This window comes from Suricata suricatta, chromosome 10 (assembly GCF_006229205.1).
Source record: "Suricata suricatta isolate VVHF042 chromosome 10, meerkat_22Aug2017_6uvM2_HiC, whole genome shotgun sequence".
Lineage (NCBI taxonomy): Eukaryota > Metazoa > Chordata > Mammalia > Carnivora > Herpestidae > Suricata > Suricata suricatta.
This window is the reverse complement of record NC_043709.1, coordinates 31,971,180-31,992,378: the sequence shown is the minus strand read 5'-3', so window position 1 is coordinate 31,992,378 and position 21,199 is coordinate 31,971,180. Positions and strand designations below refer to the sequence as shown.

The 21,199-nt window shown below is 37.0% G+C and overlaps 2 long non-coding RNA genes across 2 annotated transcripts; one reads left to right on the top strand and one right to left on the bottom strand.

The window, feature by feature from the left end:
- Positions 1-9,814: 9,814 nt before the first annotated feature.
- Positions 9,815-19,891, bottom strand: LOC115304259. Its single transcript, XR_003914354.1, has 2 exons — positions 19,735-19,891; positions 9,815-10,106 (listed from the first exon to the last, which is right to left on the bottom strand). It is a non-coding gene; the product is annotated as an uncharacterized LOC115304259 (long non-coding RNA).
- Positions 19,892-19,991: 100 nt separating this feature from the next.
- On the top strand, positions 19,992-20,517 carry LOC115305630. Its single transcript, XR_003914903.1, has 2 exons — positions 19,992-20,081; positions 20,296-20,517. It is a non-coding gene; the product is annotated as an uncharacterized LOC115305630 (long non-coding RNA).
- Positions 20,518-21,199: the final 682 nt, after the last annotated feature.

Below are 21,199 nucleotides of genomic sequence, written 5' to 3'. Positions count from 1 at the left end.
CAGTTTAATATAAGTAAAAATATTCTGCAACCATGAGTCTAAGAGGCAGAATCAGTCACTGTTGATGTTGCTAGTAAATAATTGATACAGGTATTTTCAAAAACATCTCATCTAAATTTGTCTACCTGGAAAATGGTCTATCTTGAACAGGGAAATTATATTACATGTTCCATTAGCTTAGCCTTTTAAAAAAATAACACACACATATCTACTTTATGTAATACACACACACGCATATACATATATAACATAACATAAACATGATAAGAATTTAGAAAATGCACACACACACACACACTGTACATACACATAAACAAATACAAATGAATAAAATGGCAATTTATTTAATAAAACAGGGTGGAAACAAATTCTGGAGATACATAAACAACTTTTAGCTTGTTTTCTATTTCTGACACTCACTAGCAATCCTAGGTTTGTTTATCAAAAAAATTGTGAAAATAAATCATTTTCAACTCTTAGGATTGTTGTGAGGTTAAGGAAAAAGTACCTGTGAAGTGGTGTACCCAGTGCGTGACACGGTGTAAACACCACATAAATCTTAGTTACAATCATTACAGTAAAACCACTATTTACAAGATATTAACCTAGTAAGGTAAGCAAAATCATTTATATGTACAACTTGATAAATATCAATTAAAATACTTTCTTTTAGGGGTACCTGGGTGGTTCATTTGGTTAAGCAGCAGACTCTTAATTTTGGCTTGGGTCATGATTTCATGGTAGTGGGATCGAGCCCTGAATCCTGTTGGTCTCCTTGCTGGGTGTGAAGCCTGCTTAAGATTCTCACTCTCTCTCTCTGTCCCTTTGCCCCTTCCCTAAACCTTTTCTTTTAATCAGACATTACAAGCAGACGAAAACCACTGCTACAATAGTTTTAGCTTTTCTTTATTCATAGCTCTGTGAAAATGAAGTTGGAGAAGCAACATAGTGCAGAGGTTATATATTAGGAGAAAAAGCCACTTTTCCTTAAGATTTTTTAAGGCTCACAGTTCCTTGATAACAAAATAAGATGTCATGAAAACATGAATCATGAGATATGACATTAAGGAAGATAGAAAACAAGATATCTATCTATGGAAAAAGACGTCATCAAATGAACTATAACAATTAGTCATAAATATTTTTACGTAACAAACCTGAAGGACAAAGGATTTGTTTCTTCCATATTTTATAAGGCCAGCCTAATTCACAACATCACATGATTACAATACCTTAGTGGCTCTTAATAATGTTTTATTTGATGACCACGACTAATACTTTTTGATTTTCATTTCTTATGAGTCAAAGTTGGCTTCATAGCTCCTGTTTTCATACCCCCTGGGCTTGGCATTTTGTATAAGTGAATCTAAAATAAGAATCTGTGTTACAGAGCCATTTGAATATGTAGAATTATTTTTGAAAAAGTCTTGGTCAACTTTAGTTATCATTTCTCACAAAACCAATACTCAGGCAATAATAATATGACTGAGTTGCAGTTTAGTTATTTCCCTTTTCTTTTTAAAAGCCATGTGAATGCATGGCAAAATTAGGAAGTCATTATCAAAATGTATTAATGGTTTTTCTTCTCCAAATGAGAGTTCCCATTCAAAGCTTTGCAAGTTATAAATATTAGTACCCTGGATAGTCAGGTAACACAAAAGTCTCAACACACAGAGGATGCTGTGAGCTATTTGTAAAGAATCCATGGTTGAAAAAAAATTCAAGTGAGGGGCACCTGGGTGGCTCAGTCAGTTAAGCATCCCACTTCAGCTCAGGTCATGATCTCATCATTTGTGAGTTTGAGCCCTGCATCAGGCTCTGTGATGACAGCTTGGAGCCTGGAGGCTGCTTTGGATTCTTTGTCTCCCTCTCTTTCTGCCCAATCTTTGTGCGCTCTGTCTCTCTCTCTGTCTCTCTCTGTCTCTGTCCGTCTCTCTGTCTCTCTCTCCCACCCCCTCCCTCTCTCTCTCTCTCTCAAAAATAAACATTAAGAAATTTTAAAGAAAAGAAAGAACTCAACTGAATTGAGTTTTATCTTGTTCTATTTTATTATACACTTTCATAGTTTTATTGCTAATTTTACAACAGCATTTGATGTTTTCTATCATAATCTTCAAGTTTACCGAAATATGCGAAAAAAGTATCAGCATGCAAATGTGGTCACATGCAGTCTGCATCATTAAGGAGTTTATATGAATTGAGCTTACGTGGTCTCAGGGTCAGCAGCGACAAGGCTGTCACAGAAGAGACACAGCTCTAATGTGATAGAAACACCTGTGCAGCCCAGATAGAATTTTGTAGCAGGTCTAAATTTGTATTGTATGCCAGCTTCAAAGTGTTAAGCCTTTATACTCAATAATCAATATTCCATCCAGCACAATAATAAAACATAGAATTATTTATGGTTACAATTACGGTGTACTTTTCAGGCACAAGATGAATGAAAAAGTTACTGGAGAGGTGATGTGATTTAAGGGAAAGGCCATTGAACAGCAGCAAAGGCTTTCAAATGAGATAATAAATGTGATAGCCTTTGGGAAAAAAAGATACAGCATTATGCAAACATAGTCTTAATTTTAAAAATCTAAAATGTTCATTCCTGGCACACCTGGCATTTTAGGATTCTGAGGCTATAGAATAACATTTAAAAATTGTTCAGTACAAACAGTAATATATATTGCCTTGGGAAGACCCATGTTTCAACTTCAAACTTAGAATTTATTGCTTTTGAAATCTTATAGCTTGACCCTGAACTTCCTTTCTGCACACAGTCTTTTAACTTTGTTTTTATATAGTGGTATTCTGCTGATGTTCTTGTCTTTTTCCTTTAGGAAATGTTCCACAGCAATTGCATTATTAAAACTGGACATGTTCCAAAAGAGTTGTCAGAGCCCATAGAAAACTTTGATTCGATCTCAGTGGAATAACTGCAAGGTAATTGTCCCAAAGTTATCCCCTTCTGGATGTCTCAATAAATCTGGCTTTGATAACATGAAAATATGCCTTAATGGAAGCCTGTGGAGGAAAGAACATGACTATATTTGCTGTAAAATGCCAATTACACAGAAATTTCAGAGAGCTGGTAAAAATCTTAAGAAAGTAAGAAGGCTTATCCTTTTTTCCTTTCTATTCCTTCCTTTCTCCCTCCCTCCTCCCTCCTCTCTCCCTTCCTCCCTTCCCTTTTTTCTGTCTTAGAGCACTTGAGCATGTTTCAAAGAAACATGTTTTACAAAGAGCAATTAATAGTATATGTTTGTACTAATTTTCTATTCTCTTGAAGTGAAGTTCAGGCATCTCCATAAAAATGATCTCATTAATCCTTGGGACGCCTGGGTGGCTCAGTCAGTTAAGCATCCAACTCCTGGGTTTGGCTCAGGTCACGAGCCCATGATTCATGGGTTTGAGCTCCATGTTCCAGCATGGTCAGTGAGGAGCCTGCTTGGGATTCTCTCTCTTCCCCTCTCTCTGCTCCTCCCCTGACCAAGCACTCATGTGCACACACTCTCTCTCAAAAATAATAAGAGTAAATAAATTATTTTTAAAACATTTTTAAATGATCTCATTAATCCTTAGAATGTCCTTATGTGGAAAGTAGCGGGAAAATGTTCCCCAGCCTTTAAACAGTGAGAAAAATAAAGTAGAAAGGCTTCAGTTTAGGTGCAGTTAAATCTGTGGGAGATTCAGATGTACAGCCAAAGTTTCACATTTTCCCCTTTATTTCATTTTAATAATGTCTTAGTTCTCTTACCTTTCTTCATTGATTAAAAGATCTTATTCCTCTCTCTCCAAGTAGAACATACTATTTGAAGGCATGTGATTCAAAATACAACTTTTCATTATATTTCTAGGACCTAGACCAATGTACAGAAACCAATTATGTATTAGGCTGAATTAAATTAAACTATCTTTTTTTTCATTTTAAAAGTGCATACGAGGTGTTTTTTTTTTTTTTTTTAAGTAGGCTCCACACTCAGCATGAGGCTTGAACTCATGACCCTGAGATCAAGAGTCAGATGCTCTACCAATTGAACCAGTCAGGCACCCTACATTCTTTTTTTTTTTTTTTTAATTCAAACACTGCAAAAGGATTATATGTTGAAAAGTAGGTCTTTCTCCCATCCAGATATACAATTGTTGACCCAGAGGCAAATGCCAATAACATTTTCTTTTCTATGTATCTTTGCAGTCACTTTCATGAATATTAATGAGTGTATGTCTTAGTGTTTGTATTCATTTTTGAACAAGTGAGAGAGCAAAGTAAATACACTGTTCTACAGTTTTTAAAGAACTTAATATGTACTGGATTATTTTTCTGTAAACTTTTTATTTGAAAGCAACTTCAAATTTACATAAAAGTAACAAGAATAAAAATAGCATAAAGAACATCCATATATTCTTAACCTAGATTTCATTATTACTAACATATTACCCTATTAGTCATCTGTTTAATTTCTCTCCCTTTCTCTTTCTGTCTTTCCCTCCTTCTCCCTCTCTTTATCATTATTTGAAGGAAAATGCACATCATGACTTTTTACTCCTAAATATTTTTATTTTTCATTTCTAAGAATAATATTCTCTTCTATAACCACAGTAATGTCTCAACTTCAGTAAATTTAATATTGACGTGATACCTCAAAATAATACATATCCATATTCCAACTTTGTCTATTGACCCAAAATATTCTTTAGAGCATTTTTACCTCTCCTGATATCAGTCCAAGTCTAGGGTAAGGTATTGCATTTAATTATATCTCTTTAGCCGGCTTAACCTAAATCATATCAGAGCCTCTCTTTGTTTTTCCATGCCACTGATAATTTTTGAAGAATACAATTCTCCTTGCTCTCTTTCTAATAGAATATTACTCATTTTGGATTTGTCTAATATTTTCTGATTAGTTTTAGATTATGCATTCCAGCAGAAGTAATACATAAGAGAGTCTGTTTTCCGTGAATCAAATTTGAGGGCATATCATACCCATCTGTCTCTCATTGGTAATGTTGATTTTAAAAATTAAAATAACAGTCAAGGTGTTGCAGATTTTCTACTGTTATAATTATTTTTGTTCTCCACTGCAACTAAGAGGCATTCTCTGGGGGAGTCAAATTACAACCATGCAAATAGCTGGCTCCGCATTTAAAATTTCCCTCTACGTTTAGCATCTATTATGGATTCTTGTTTGATCCCATCTTTACTATTATGGAAACAAAGCAACTATTTGACAACTCCCAGTCTCTCTTTACATCTACTAGTTTGTTCTCCGCATTCTCATGCAAAAAGTGACCATCAACCATCCCCTGTGTATTGCTGATATGGGCTTGTGAATGGTTATTTTGTTCAATGGCTTATAACTCATTACTGTGACTTATTATTTTGGTCTTCACATTTTCCCTAGAGTGGGTCACAAGGAAAAGGCAGTTGCAATCAGAATGAATGTTTCAGTGGTAGTTGATCCAGGCTGTCCCTGAACCTAGATCTGCTTGACTACTAGATGTGGGAAAGAGCAGTATAAAATGCCACCCACATGCCACCAAGTGAGACTCCCCCAGCCCTAACTGCATGTGGTTAGTCACAGGTCAAGCATCTTCCCCTGACAGTGCTGATAAGCAGTTTGCTTTGGTCTGAGCAGTTACTTGGTTTGGTTGCACCAAAATCACTCTTCCTGAGCCTCACCTGAACCTGCTTGGCCAACCCTGTCCTCACAACATCCCTCACAGATTGAGGGAGGGGAGTAAATGCAGAAGTCATCCATGTGACTGATTATAGCATAACAGTCACATGTCTCAGAAGCCATCCCCACTCCACTCTCCACCCCACTCTTTTACTCTCCCATCAAATTGCCCTAGTGTCTCACTTTAACTGGGCCTTATACACAGCTTCCTAAGACCTTGGGAAGAACAGCTAGGGGCCATCGAGTGCAATTTGAGTTTTCTCCAGGTCCTCAGTCTTAAGCGGGTCAACTTTCCCTTTCAGAAGTGATCAGGGCATGGTGGTCATAGCAGGGCACCCATCCAGTCCAACTCCAGAGAGCATGGGACAAAAACTTCCCAGTGGCAGGAACTAGCGGGACAAATGCAAAGAAACACAGCGCTCCCTTTCAGCTCACCAGCCAGAAAGGTGTTTTTGCCAACTGCTAATGCTGCTTCAGTTTCAGTCTCTCTTCCGCATGAAATGGTCTCATTTCTCTTATTTAAATGACCGACTAAAGCCTCAATAGTCCTCTCAGATTCCCAAATTTTGATGCTTTGTTCTCACATGGATGGGCATGGAACCTTACACAAGTATGTCTTTCACTATTTCTCCTACTGTACATTCCACATGTACTGACTTTTTTTTAATCCTACAGTCTCTGGATATCAGGTTATGTGATATGGGACCAGAAGTTTCCAGAACCTTTACTAATTTGGTTTGATTATCTGGGAAAGTACTTTATTATTTTTAAATTTTTTAACATTTATTATTTTTTGAGAGAGAGATAGAGTGTGACTTGTGGAGGGGCAGAGAGAGAGGTAGACACAGAATCCAAAGCAGGCTCCAGGCTCTGAGCTGTCAGCACAGAGCCCAACATGGGGCTCAAACCCATGAGCAGTGAGATCATGACCTGAGCCAAAGTCAGATGCTTAACTGACTGAGCTACCCAGGTGCCCCTGGAAAAGTACTGTAGAAGAAATGTTGGAGTCTTTTGAGGATATTGAAAGGCTAAAAGAAGAGGAAAAGTGGGTAGATGTGACTCCTCAAAGATTAGCTGTGTCTCCAAGCCCATCGGTACATAGCCCCCCACCCCCAACAATGACTTATGAAAGGTAGTAACCCCCCGACTCACCACCTCCACACATGCACACACCTTCCAGCTGCTCCTTCTGGGTCCTGCTGTTGCCTCAGAGCTTTCAGCAATGCAGAGGGAGGGATACTCATTCCAGCTGCTAAAAGAATCCTGAACCAAACTATGGTTCACACAACTTAAGGTGACCCCTACTGAGTCACATCCTTGCATGATTCCCTCCCCTTGAGTATAGGTAGAACCTGTGACTTATGTGTAGCTAGTAGAATATAACCCAAGAGATGGGATGTTACTCTGTGATTATACTGTTGTATAAGACTCCACCTTAGCCCACTCAAGGGATTCTTCAGCTGGTTTTGAAGAAGGAACCTGCTGTGTTGAGGGAGGGTCTGGGGAGAGCCTCCTGGCAAGGAACAGACATGACGTGTAGGGACTGAGAGTACCCTCCAGGTGATGGCCAGCAAGAAAATAGAAACCACAGTTTCACAGTCACAAGGAACAGAATTCTGCCAGCCATCACTTGGGTCTGAAAGAGAACTCTGGAAAGGAACACAGCTTGATAAACACCTTTACTGCAACCTTTTGAAACTCTGAGCAAAAGATCGATCTAAGCTGTGTCTATATCACTGACCTGTTGGAAACTGAGCTGATGTCTATTGTTTTAGGCATTTACATTTGTGGTAATTCACACAGCAACAGAAGACTCCTACATGCCCCATGCAGTGAGAATTTTCCAGGAGGAGAAATGAGGCATCATAGTCTAGCATAGCGCCTCTGACTGCTGAGACTCGATTTCAGGCTCTTGCAGGCTCTAAGCCCCCAACCTGGTTCCAGCAGGCAGCACCACCAGTGGAGTTTATTCATCAATTTTATTCCAAAGACAAATAAGTTCATTAAATTTTTTTAAAAAATGTAAGAGAAGACTTTCTGAATATTCAGAAGAGCAATGTCTTGCATAAGGCATGCTTATTTGAACACAAGCTGAAGCACAGGTACCGTACTTCCAGTTTGATGGTGCTGAAACATTGTTTAATAGTACCGACTCCAGGCAAGCTTATATTAGCTCGGTTGGGAAAGATGGTGACTGCCACAGTTGTTTGGGGGCCACACAAGATACCCTCGAGATGAAAGCTGCTCCTACCAACACCATGTGGCAGGCGGCAGACAACAGCTAACAAAAGAGTGATTTTCATTCCCACTTTCTTTTTTTTTTTAAAGTTTACTTATTTATTTATTTAGGAGAGAGGAAGAGCATGCATTCAGGAGGTGGGGGGAGGGCAGAGAGAGAGAGGGAGAGAGAATCCCAAGCTGGCTCCTCACTTTAGGCACAGAGCCTGATGTAGGGCTCAATCCCACAAAATGTGAAATCATGACCTGAGCAGAAGTCCATGACCTGAGCCTAAATCAAGAGTCAGATGCTCAACTGACCGAGCCACCCAGGTGACTTTCACTGCCACTTTCTGAAAGGGACCTCAGAGCCTCTAATTCTGGCTCTCCAGTCACCAGTTCTCAAATTAAGTAAGAGAGAAATCCTTTCAGATTATAGCTCTCCAAAGGGATCTAACTCTGAAGCCTCTCACCATATATTCTTTTAATTAATATTTAGTGAGTTTCTACTTTATGCCAGCACTGCTGATATAGCAGTAGATAAAATACATGAGATCCCAAACATATGGAGCTGCAGGTCTAATGGGAGATACAGAGAAAGAAATGGCATTTAAAATAAGGAAAATAAGGAAAGTGCAGGTGCCATCTGAGCACAAGAGAGGGACACCTCACACACAACAAGAGGTTCCAGACTTTCTGTGGGGGACGCATTCCTCACCAGTGATGACATCTGAACGGAGACGTCCAGAATGAAAAGGAATTGACACTGCAGATGCTCCAGGCAGAGGGAATGTGAACTCACTCCCAGAGGTGAGTTTGAGGAGCAGTGGAACCCACACATGGAGTTTGCACAGTATCCAGCATGTACTTGGTACCAGGGTTGTGCCAAATGGATGGCATATATCAACTTGTCTGACCCTCACAGAAACCCTCAGGTGAGGCACCTGAGGTGTGGACATGTGAAGTGTTTTCTTCATGGCCATACCACTGGTAAGTGAAGAAGCCAGAAGTTTATAGGCAGCTCACTGGCTTCAGAGCCCACACTCTTAGCCCCTACTCTCATACCCTAATCTACAATCACCAATAAACCAAATAGTGAGCTTCAGGTCAATCCTCTATTCTTCATCAATAGAACTATGAACCCAACCTATAGGTCCAAATCCACCCCAGATTCTGGGACTTCTCTGACCTCAAATCTCTGTCCAGTTCTTGAACTCTTGCTGATAAGTGGAGCCCAGTCGCCAGGTCCTCTGTTTTATCAAGGCAGATTTCCCCACTGAGGCTCTGCCTCCCTAGACTTTTTGAAAACTAGAATCTTATTTCTGAATCCAGTCTCCTTGCCTAGATCCCTCTTCTCAGACCTCAGATTGTCTTGCCATCTTTTTTAGACCTCCTCATATTTTGGTTTCCTGAGTGTCCTAGGATTGCTTTTGAGTCTCTGTGCCCATGCTTGTTTTCCAGGTAGAGCCTCACTATAAAATCTTGCTGAGTGAGCAGGTCTATCACGTGAAGGAAGCCATGGTTTTCCCTAGGCATAGTGCTGTGGCCAGCTTTTCTGATTCCCAAGCCCCTTGACCTCACTTTTCTCTGAATCTGTGGTACATCACACTCCTCCTTCTGTGTCAGCTGCTAGACTTAGCAGCAAAGTCTGCTGTTTTTTTTTTTCCTCATACTATTTTGGAAACAGGAATACCTTTCCCTCCTGACAAGAATATTTAAAGATGTCTTGCCCTTCCCAACAACTACAAGAACAAATAAGTTAATCAAAGTGGTTTTTTTCCCCTAAGCGAATCAGAAATGTCTTCCTAAGAAGAATTCTATAATCATGTAGACCCACCAGAATATGTAGTTCAATGTGTAGTCAATTTTCAAAACAGATGTTTCTTTTATATTTATGTATGTGATGATATATAATGTATGCACACATATTTTGTATTCATATTTGTTTATTTTAGGGTAGTATTTTCTTTAATTATACAGATTTTTAGTACATATCTTGTATATCTTCTCTTTTGCGGTTTCAGTTAATTTCTCCAGTGCCGTAAGGTATGAGAGCTTTTCTATTTAGCAGGCCATGAATATTTCCTGGCACAATAATGCTCCTTTAGATTATTTTGTGGCCTTCTGGAGGTCCCAAGTCTTAATGTTAGGAGGTTTACTGTTCATTTGTTTACAAAGCAAGAGCTGCTTCTTGTCTTTAATGATGCTCATACATGGCTTCTGTTGAAACAGAATCACTTTTATGAGTATAAATTAATTCCTGAGTAAATAGTACCACAATTTTCTACATTTTTGGCTATATTGCTCTCCTTTAAAAAAAACATGATGATGTTTTAAACATAATAACTTGATATTTAGTATCCAGTTATTTATTATAAATATATGTGCTATAAGTTATGAAGACCAATGTAAAAGGATAAATATTACTTAATATTTCATCCATCCATCCATCAAGAAAAGTCTTTCCATTTATGAAGGAGTCATTGCTTGACAGTTACATCCAGCAGGTCTTTACTCCTTTTCAATTCTAAATTGCCTGAGCACGGTTTCAATTCCTAAAAATCAATTTCCTGCTGGACTCCTTGCTGTCTAGCATCTCAAACCACTTTCTTTAAGGCCACCAGTGACCTTCCCTTCCATTTAAAGTTCAGTTTTCTTTGTTCCTATATTTTGAGCCTTTCTGCTGCTTTTCATATGGTTGACCACCACATTCTCAATTACATTCTTTCCAGTTTCAGGAACCTCACTTATACTGGGTACAAGTTTTATGTATGGTCACTCAGTTTCTACACCTTTTACAAAGTCTATACCTCTTCATATCCTTCAACACTCGGTATATTACAACTATCTGTATGCTATATTTATATCAAAATTTATAAGTAAATATTGATAATATTTTTGTAGTGTGGCACATAACTCAAAAGTGCACAATCTATAATCTTATTATCTACTAAACATATTATAATTAGCTATGGAGTCATCTACATATTAGTGAAAAGGAGGCTGCAGAAACCGGCAAGTATTTTAATATTCTTGCAGAAGTTCTCCAAGGATGCACTTCTTGAACTGAGATTTGAATGATGAGTAGGAGGAAGTGTGTGAAGGAGGTTCAGAGGAACCCAGTAATCAGAAGGAATGACATGAGGTAAGTTTCAGGAGTGGGACAGAGAAGGGTTTATAAGAGAGACAAAAAGAAGTCATATAATGCTGGAATGTATAGACCAAGTGTGTTGGCCCTTGTAAACCTTATTGTCATTATTCTGCAAGTAATAGAAAGCTATTAAAGAGTTTTAGGTGAAAAGGGAAAGAAAAGAGGCTATGGGGAAAGTGGAAAAAGGAATCTATTCTTCCTACGTACAGATTTACGTGGATTTCCCACCCTTAGGTCTATCTTTACCTTCCTGATCTAAAGTCAGGAAGCAGTTCTAATAGTTTAGATTTAATTTTCTGAATCAAAGGCCTCTCATTCCAAATGTCTTTTGTTTAGTTCAGCTTTCTCTTCACCACCTCTACATAGAATTCCCTAAACTTCTTCTTTGATTGATGTCCTTCAGCCACATTGCTTTTGAATGGCAACAATTTTAAGATGGTTACTAAATATCTCAACTCCAGTCTTATATGTCCAATAGCTACCAAGAATATCTTCTTTGTTCTTTAACAGGCATCTCAAACATAGCATATCCAAAGTATAGAAGGAGGAAGAAAACCAGCTTCTATGATTCCCTCTTTCCCTCAGGTATTCATTTAACAAAATCTGCTGAATGCTTCTCTTTGAATGGATATTCAAGTCAAAGCAGAATCCTTGACTTCAAAGGAATAAAGTATTCTCTATGGTTAGTTTTCATACCTTATCGTTGACTATAGAAATCTTGTGTGCTAATGGATTTTTGTCATACTTTCCCCGCTACTCTCCACAAAATGTTTACTTTCCTGGATCTTCAGTTCTTTAATGCCTCACAGTTCCTGTCTATTTTCTACCTTCAGCACCATTCTTCTTTCTTCATCAAAAGTTATAACTTGCATCTCATTATGAGCTATTGCTCTGAGAGTCAACATTAAGGATCCAGGCAAACCGGAAGGAGTTTTCCTAGAAGCAGGCAGACACTTGTCTTCCTTTTACTGGCATGACTTATCCTATTGTGTCTTTTGTGTCACCATGGCACCAGTATTTCAGATCGACCATCAACACCACACTTATTTCTGTATCTCCACCATCTACCAGAGTTTCTATAATATTACAGGTGTGAGATGCTGTATGTAAAGCTAACTGATTACGCTCCTATAGGATGCCATCGCTTTCTCCACACTGGAGACTCACCATTATTCTATCAATAAACTTAGAATAACAGTTTTGGGGACAGTCTTATGGGGCAACAGTGAAATGAATTAGTGTATGCTCTTTTCTAGCACCCAATACTTCTTTCTCTCCCTCTTCTTCACATTACTAATTTGTGTTTTTCATAAATCATATGTCACCTAAATCACAGTAAGAAGAGAATGGATGATGCTTCATTTTTCTTTTAAAATAGTTTTAAAAAAAGAGCTTCTATATATTTTTTCAAACAATGTATAAAATAACCATAATGAATTGAGTCATCTTATAAGGAAGGGGTTCAGTCTTCTAGATCTTCCTGCTGACCCTAGCTCAACACAGAAACATTGGGTCACTTGGGAATAGATAGTTCTTATTCTTTAGATGAGGTCTAGTTAGGATCGTCAAAAGTGGATGATTACTGACTCAAGGACCCTTTCCCAAATGCTGGTATTCTGTTCAATTCTGTCAATGTCATGTGTGATCCTCCTCTGTATTCTTGAGTAATTAGTCACCCCATTGGATATTTCCCATCATTTAAAATAAATTAATAGAATGGGAACTATAATAACAATATTTAAAATTTAATGAAGTAAATTTTCCTGGACTTATTCCTGCTTTGATGGGTCAAACTGCCTTAAATAGTCTTTGGTAATCTTGTTTCCTATTTTTTAAAAAAAGCATTTCACAGTTATTCAAAATCATAGTGATGTAGCTTATCACACATCTACCACAGTGTTTAAATTTAGAAAACACTCCATTTAACCAACCAGGGTTTATAGATATGTAGTTATGACCAGGTTGTCCCTACTGGTTATTTTTGCAACTAGCATCTGTACTGATACCTTGGTCCTCATTTTTTGGTCCCCCTCATCCCTGTCTCCAGTGATACTAAACACTGGTCCTTACCTAAACTCATTATGCTTTCTCCTTCCATTTTGGCTTTATATTTCCTGGAGGCAACTCTGCCTAAAATATCCTCTATTATTCTAGACTTGGGAAATTCCCTACTCATTTTTAAAAACTCAGATAAATGACAGCTTCTTTTGGATAACTTTTCTGATTTTTATAGGTAAAATAAGTCACTCCTTGTCTGTGTTAACCTCTGCACTCTGTGTTACTGCTAATTAAAACTTATCACAATGTATTCTAATTATTTGTGTTGAAGTTTGTGTTGGCCTCTAGACCATGAGCTCTTAAAGACAAGCATTGTTGCTTTTGTTCATTGTTGGCGTGTCTTAGTGCTTAATAACTATGTGCCCATGCTTTTTATTTTTTTTAACATTTATTTATTATTGAGAAACAGAGAGAGACAGAGCACGAGCAGGGGAGGGGCAAAGAGAGGGGGAGACACAGAATCCAAATCAGGCTCCAGGTTCTGAGCTGTCAGCACAGAGCCCGATGTGGGGCTCAAACCCACAAGGGTAAGATCATGACCTGAGCCAAAGCTGGATGCTCAACCAACTGAACCACCCAGGCACCCAATGTGCCCATGCTTTAAGTAATTTGTGGAATGAGGCAGATCATTTAGAAGTGAAAAAAAAAAACTTTAGTAAAATGATTGGATTCTTCTTTTAGATATTTCACGTACATTAGCACCTTGACTCTACAAGATTATAAACTGTGGAGAAGAAAATAATTTATCCTTTTCTACTTGGATCTTTCTTGGGCATTTGGTAGGTGGTCCATCAAAATGAACAAAACAAAATACATAGACATATGCACAGCTTTTAAAAATGAAAACACTCTTAGTTTGCCTTTCAGAGGGCATTAAGGCCAGAGAACAGCATGAGCTAGAGAAGGACTTTAGCCTAATTATATCACCATATCATCATCCTTGTGAGACAATGAGCTACTGGAAATCGTGAGCCTATTGATCTCTACAGGTATAAGAACAAAGAAAACTTTTTATAACTACAAGTTTCAAACTCTCATTAACTCATGAAAAATACTGGAATAAAAGGTAATGAGAGTAAAATAAAGTAAAATGCAAAAGTAGTTATTGGGCTTTTCATTTGAATTATACACATATTTGTATGCATGTATGTATATTATAAATATACATGTATATTTATATATATGATATCCCATATCATATAATTTTAAGGTTGAAAAAAGTTCCTAAAAGTGGTTTAATCTGTTTTAAATTTAATTCATTTTCCATGTTAAAAATGTGATTTCCATGACATATCAGATATCTTACATGCAGTAAGTGATAAGGCTATATCTAGTACTAAAATCTCCTGAAATCAGTGTCAAATTTTAAAGAGTAATTAATATGATCAGTTCCCAAATGTTTTGTGTTTGTAAATATTGGGTTCAAGGAAACTCCTGAGTTGGTCAGAACACACGCATGCATCAAATACTAAGCAAGTGTCAATAAGAATATTAAAAGAAGACAAGAGTGATTGAGCCTACACTCTATGCCAGACACTGTTCTCAGTATTAATCTCTCATGAGATTAGTTCTTGAAATTCTCACAAAAACCCTGTGAGGTAGCTGCTTTTCTTTCTCTCAGTTTTTAATGAAGAAATTAAGACCTGAAAGGGATGGGACAAGAAATTTTACTCAGGAAATCTGGTCCCAGAAACCATGTTCTTACCACAGTGCAGGTAAATACAGAATCTAACACCAGGGTGTCTTTGAAGGCCTATCCTGTTTATTTGCTCTACTGAGTAGAAGTGTTTGTTCATCTGATCATAGTCTTACACACTTAAATTGAGAAAAGTTGTTGGAACTCACCAGCCTACCAATCCCAGCAGATTGTATCATGCCCTACACCACATTATAAATTTCACCCAGCTCAGTGTTTCATCTGACTGACTTGGCAGTGCCAATATTCATTCTCTGTTTTAGTAAAAATATAGTTTTCACATTGACTCAAACGCTATGGTACGCCTCTGATAGTTTTACAGTATGTCATGGCATATTGGTGAAGAGTCACTTCTGAATGAAGACTGTGACCACGCTGTCCGTATACTATCCTCTGTTCCTCTCCATGAAATCAGTATCACAGAACAAACAACCAATTTTCTGCTTTTGGTAGTATTTTGCATTTAAAAATGGAGTCTGATGCCAATTGATAATTTATCATAAATGTTATCAAAATTAATTCTGGAATATTATTAGGTAGAATTAGTTAAATTCAAGAACTAGTGCCTTGTAAAACTTGTTGGCAAAATGTCCACAGTTTAATATCCCTTGAAATGTTGCTAATTCAGATTCTCAATTATTGAATTCTAATTTTACACCCTCCTTCTGCACATTGCAAATGCACATTAATAAAGAGACTAAGTCCAGAGATATAACTTTATTATTATGAATTATTACAAAAGTAAAATATTTTGTTCTAAATCAAGTGTGTTTAGGCAACTTTAAATTGTTTCACGATTTCTATGTATGTCAGTAGATAGACTCCTCAGTGGCTAATTAAATGATACCATCTGAAAATGGTTTACTTCAACTGATAGTTCTATGTGCAGACTGATTTTCTCTGAGGAGGCTAGATTCCAGGCTTTTTATTTTTCTTTTAAATCACTGGGCATCTGTAAATAAATTCAATGGATAGTAAATATCACTTTTAGTTCAAATATCCTAGGAACCACTATTACTGTATTCCAAACTACTGGAAAAAATGGTGCTGAACTTTAGATTATCTCATTTGCTTTATTCAAACACAAACTGCTGTTATTTGGAAATATAGTTTTTTAAATTAAAAGAAAATAAAATTCATCCATTTCTCACTCTCCTAATTATAGTCTATCAAAACCCTGTCTAAAATCAAAGAACTGTTGTACTCAATGTATTATGACCACTGAGGACATTATTATAAAATAGAGGATAAATATAAAGCTATATTGCCTGAATGTAAACTACAGATACAAGGTAACTGTGTCCCAACTGATTTTTGTAATCCATTGCAAAGTAGTCATTTTATTTTTATAAAGTTGCAGGGATAACATTCAGAACCAAATATGATCTATAAAATAATTGATAGAAATTTCTGTAATGCCCAAATGTAAAGTTTTTACAAGTCCATTTTTGGTTAGAGCATGGAAACACAAGAAATGCAAATAGATCCATCCCTTACAGCTCATGTTTCTTATATATTATTAGTTGTCTACTTTATTTGCCACACCTTGAAATACATTGAATATTTTTAGTACATTTAAAGATGAAAGTCTGCCAGATATAAAAAAAGTAATATAACATGCACAAAATTAAGAAGCTTTTATATAGCTCAGTTGTAAATAAATCCCAAGCACCTAGATGAGTGCTTGGCACACAGTAGGCAAAAACAATAATAACAACAACAACAACAACTATTGCAACAAACAAGCCACATAATTAGTCAGATATTTGGAAGATGGAAGGAAGGGAGGAAGATTGATTGATTAATTGATTGGGGACACTGAAATTTGAAAACCATTTTCTGAGTCCCGACTTTTCCATTTACTGATTTACTGGCTATGTAATCTTTGGCAACAAGTTAAAAAATATTAGTCTTGGGGCACCTGGATGGCTCAGTTGGTTAAATGTCAGACTTTGGCTCAGGTCATGATCTCACTGTTCCTGAGTTTAAGCCCCTCATTGGGCTCTGTGCTTACAGCTCATAGCCTGGAGCCTGCTTCCAATTCTGTGTCTCCCTCTCTCTCTGCCCCTTCCCCTGCTTGTGCTCTGTGCCTCTGTCTCTCAAAAATAAGCAAGTATTTTTTTTAAAAAAACTGTTAGTCTCTATTTTCTTTGAAGCCTAAATTTCTTTATCACAGAACAATTGTTGACAATGAATGATATTATGTCCATGAAAACACTTTAAACATTTTAAAATGTATATAAACCTATCATGTACCTAAAATCTACATGTAAATATCCATGCATTTGTGTAATAATGTAAACCTAACCTAAGATGACATCATGGTTACTATATTTTTTGTCTTAATTAAAAAGTTAGCTATGGAAGTCCAGAGTTTCTAAGACAAGCAAAGAATTTATGATATATCCAAGTACTTCAATTAAGAAAGCAGAAAGCTTAATGGTATCCATGTACTCAATAATTAAAAGAAGCTAATGAAGGTGGTTAAATAAACTAATTTCCAGGAGAGGATTATGGCATATAAGAGGGAGAAAAAATAATGTTATTTTGGAATACGTAATAACATGATATGAAGAACCACTTTCAAAAGAAAACAATACAAGTACCACCTTCAGCCTCTGGGAAATGCAGAGAACTTCAGAAGAGTTAATAGAAATCATTTCATTCCCATGCTCTGTTTCCACCTCTTAAGACCTGCAAAATCTGTCACTTAGCTAACACTTAACTTGGTACACAGCATACAAAGAACTGATAAGATGATATAGAGAAGAAAAATGCACAAGAAACAAAAAGATAATTCCTTAACTCAGACAGAGGACATGCATATTAAAAAAGAGGCAAAGAACACAGCAATGTGTGCACCAACTTGCATTTTTCACTTACAGCTCCCTGAACTAAAAGTTCCCCCCAGGGAGTTTGTGGCATGGGAAACAACTATGATCCCAGTGATTCCTCTCTTTAAAAAAATAAAATAAAAAGTGAAACCTTCCTGTCAAAAAGTTAATTAGCCAGGTAGGTCATATCATGTATATCCATGTTATACAAAGTCATACAAACAAGGAAATGAGTAATTCTGACTATCAAACAGTGTATTTGTCACTAGAGACAGTAATATTGAGAGAAGCATTCAGCAGAAAATACAATTTTAAATGATTAGACTATTCATTGGCTGAGTAAGATTTTCTTCATTGTGGACAGAATAATATGCATAGATTTTTAGAGAATTAGTTATTAGGAAACAAATGTTTTCCTTTAGTCAAGATTGCTTACCTGTGAAAATGACAGTCAATACCTTTGGGTTATTCAAGCCTACTTTAATGTACTTAAGGGGAAAAATTCATTTCAAAGTGGTGAATCATTATGCTTTCACATTCACATTATCAAAACTTTTGGATTCCCACTTTTAGATTTTGAAATTCACAGAATACCCAACCCAAGTCTCACTGTGAAAAATTAACTCCAGGTGCATATTTCTAAGCTGTGTGCTTTGGTGGGTAATATGCTGCTTCGTGTGAGACAGTAGGCTCAATGCTTCAGATTCCATTAATGCACATCTGACACTTTCTATAAACTCCGTTTTGTTCAAACCTGAATGGACTGAAAGAGGCAATTTGAACAACAGTAATGTCAAGCACTGACAAACAGGACCGGGCTAGTAGAAGAGACAGAAGTGTGACATAGCTGAGAAATTCCTGCTGTCTTGAAGTACAACTTGAACACCCCCAAATCTTGATATCAAATTATCCAAATTACTGGTTTGCACAGACAGAAATATTCTATGTTAAAGTAGAGTAAAAATAAAGCTGAAAAGCACGAGCATATTGAAGCCTGATGGATAAGTCACTGGTCAGAAGTTTTATTACCCTAGAAGAGATGGTGATGGTATTAAGATAAAAGAGTATGTTAAACTAAATAATAGCTATTTAGACTTTTCTGCGTCTTTGATAAATAAATGTATTCGACTCTAAAATTACAGTAGTCTGCTACTTTATACTGTGATCATAGGCAATATTTAAGGAGTTAAACGTGTTTTTGAATTCTTCATTCGGTAGCATGTGAACATTTTCGGTCAATTAAAACCTTTTATTTTATCTGCTTTTAGGATCTCTGTCAGACTCAATCTCCTAGATCCATAGCAATTCAACAGCTCTAAATAAATGTGTTTTGCTATAATAGTGTAAGGACCCTCAGGTGTAAATATCACTACTAATAGATAATTGAATAATTTAAAGCTTTATTGTCAGAGTTTAAATATTCTACAAACATAAAACAGTACTTTCTTATTGCATTCAAAAACACTTAATGCAATAAATGATTTTATCCTCTCTTAATTCCAGGAAAAAAATTTCCACACTGTTCCTTAAAACTATTTATCATTTCCTTAGATTAAAAATGGTACATGTAAATACAAAGTACTACAACTTCATTTCAGAAACGAACGACTTTGCTCACTTTGTAAATTTTGTTTTCCTGGATAGATACAACTTGGAAAACTGTCCCAAAGAACTATCATTTAACAATTAGAAACTTTGACTCATTTTAAATTTATAGGAACACTACTTGAGATTGACCATTTCGACTCTTTGCAAAATATAAAGAAATGGAGCAGAGTGGTTTACACGTCCACATGTCTTTCCTAAAACACACATTCAAAATAATGATCCTATAAAGCAGTTTTGTTTTCCTTTTCTAAAGAAAAGCTGAATATACCTCCCATTCATTTTCTACTGCAAATGAGTTTGCCAGGTAAACGTTAGCAGGCTCTTTTTCAATTCATTTTGCTAAATCCACCTTTCCCTTTAATAAGGCTAAACCCTGTTCTGATTAAAAGCTTACCGGATAGTAATCCTGTTCGACCCTGACACCCGTTTCTTACACTGTTTCCTCTGTTAGACCATCTACCTTTATTTTGAAAGAGGAGGTAAAACAGAAGAGGCTCTTACCAGAGACAGGGAAAACAATTCGTTCAGCTAGATCCAACAGTGCTCTGTGCAGCCTGGCAGCATGAGTGATTCTTGGGCCTCACACAAAAGCGCGATAATTGGCTCTCAGGGAAGAGATGTAAACATCCATCATAATGGCACTGGGGCTGAAACTGAACGCTACCTCAGCTGTTCTATGTACTCCGACTGGAAGATGATGTCACAAACATCAACTGGGTGTACTCTCATTGGCTTCTGTTACCTGGAATCATATCTTAACCCTAAACTGTCAGCTGCAAATTGAAATCCTCATCTCTGACTATAATTTTGGCTGAAAAAGGAATGAAAGTGATGTTGAGCTCCTGGAGGTGAGCAAACTGAAGATACTGCCCCTCAAATATGCTAGGACCGTTGTACATATGTAATTAATTCAGCTCTGTGAGAGTTTTGTTTTTAAATGTATTTATGAGGTGGCGGTATTTATGAAAGGTATTCCCCAGAATGGATATGGAAGGGAACTATTAATGCAATAATAACATCTGGAATTGTGAATTTTGTAATTGTTTTGCACTGATTTTACAGAACTACCCTGTGAGATTAAGAAAGTCAAGTTGAGAAAAATCACAGTGAAGACAACTGGACAGTGGAGCTTTCAATCACTTTGCTCACAGTAGCCATCTGTACTTTAAAATCTTCTAATAGAAAAATAGAGGTGTATTTTGCCCTCTGAATGTTAAACAGTATCTCCAAAGTTTTGTGTAATGAAGCTTAAACTATGACATATTAAAAGTGTAACATCGCTAAGATAATGTTAAATATTGGTTTTTACAAAGGGTAATTTATACGTCACCAGACCTCTAGACAAGCCCTTTCAGTAATTGAAGCCTACTTTATGATGTAGTGCTGTTCTCTTTGAGCATAAACAGGGAATAATTATCCCTCCCTCTATCCTGACAAAAGCCCCGGACTTTTCCCCAGGCTTAAATCCAGTGAGAGAAGAGTATAATGGGCTAAGCTGGTTGCAACGGCTTGATGCCAGAGGGACAAAACTACCGTCACGTTGAAATATATCCACGCGTTCTCTACCAGAGGAGCTGTCAGCTGCATAAGTCTGAGATGCAAGAATCACCAGAGCTATTGAATGGCCGGCTCCTTCTAAATCCAGCCCAGTCATATCCCAGGACAAGCCCTTTAAAAGCTGTGCAGCTCAGCATGCAAACAGTACAACCACCTGGAGACACAGTGTGAGAAATTCCTTTCATCCAGCCTCACCTTTAGGGAAAGGAAGGTCACCCACAGTGCCCTGATATGCCTTTATGCTGTTATGGGTCCTTGTGAATAACGGATTCAGGGCAATAGTTGTTACCACTATTGCACATTTTCAGTGACAGACAATTATTTTTATTGTATGGTTCAATGAGAGTTCCAAAAGTTGAAAACATATGCAATCCGTTTTCATCGACCATGCATTCCAAATTTCCTCTCA